Here is a 696-nt window from a genome sequence, read left to right as displayed (position 1 = left end):
AAATCTTCTGAACTAGTAAGACTAATGATAATTTGAGCAGTGGCAACTCCTTTCATTAAACCACTTGCAGCAACTTACTTTTTAGCAATCAACGCTTCTTACTGAAAGAGACCTTGGAAGAGAGATTTCTTCAGGTATAATGATGTGATCTCATAAAAACGTCAAGGGGCTGACTATTTTCTATTGGGTTGACTACATAGTCGTGATATTTAATTAGGGGTTCTTAATGAAGAGTTTTCCATTGGCAAGTAACTGTACTGTCTTTGTGCCTAAGTGAAGGTCCGTTTAATGTACAGAAGACATATATATTGTAATTTTAATTCTAGCCTTATTTGGTAATTTAACAGTACATGAATCTACATCATAGCTCAGTTCTTCTCGTTTACGTCAAGGACTAGCTAGTAAAGTGGTTCACCACACGTGACTTAAGTAACTGTTTGTAGTCTAGTTTAGAATATTGTAACTTTTGACAGTTTAAGTAGTTGAAGCACGTTTTCTAGATATATTCGATGTATTGAATTTATCCTGATATTTCTCAGTACAAGAAAAATGTATTAACATTCGGTGGAGCTGAACTGTAAGTGAAAGTGACAATGAATGTAAATATTTTCCTGTTGGTATGAAACGCGCCTGTGCCACCATGGAAATAATTCAGTCTATTGTTATAAGCATATGTGAGGTTTAACAGGTGTAATG

The sequence above is a fragment of the Montipora capricornis genome, chromosome 2, assembly GCF_036669925.1.
Source record: "Montipora capricornis isolate CH-2021 chromosome 2, ASM3666992v2, whole genome shotgun sequence".
Lineage (NCBI taxonomy): Eukaryota > Metazoa > Cnidaria > Anthozoa > Scleractinia > Acroporidae > Montipora > Montipora capricornis.
Note: the sequence above shows the minus strand (reverse complement) of the source record.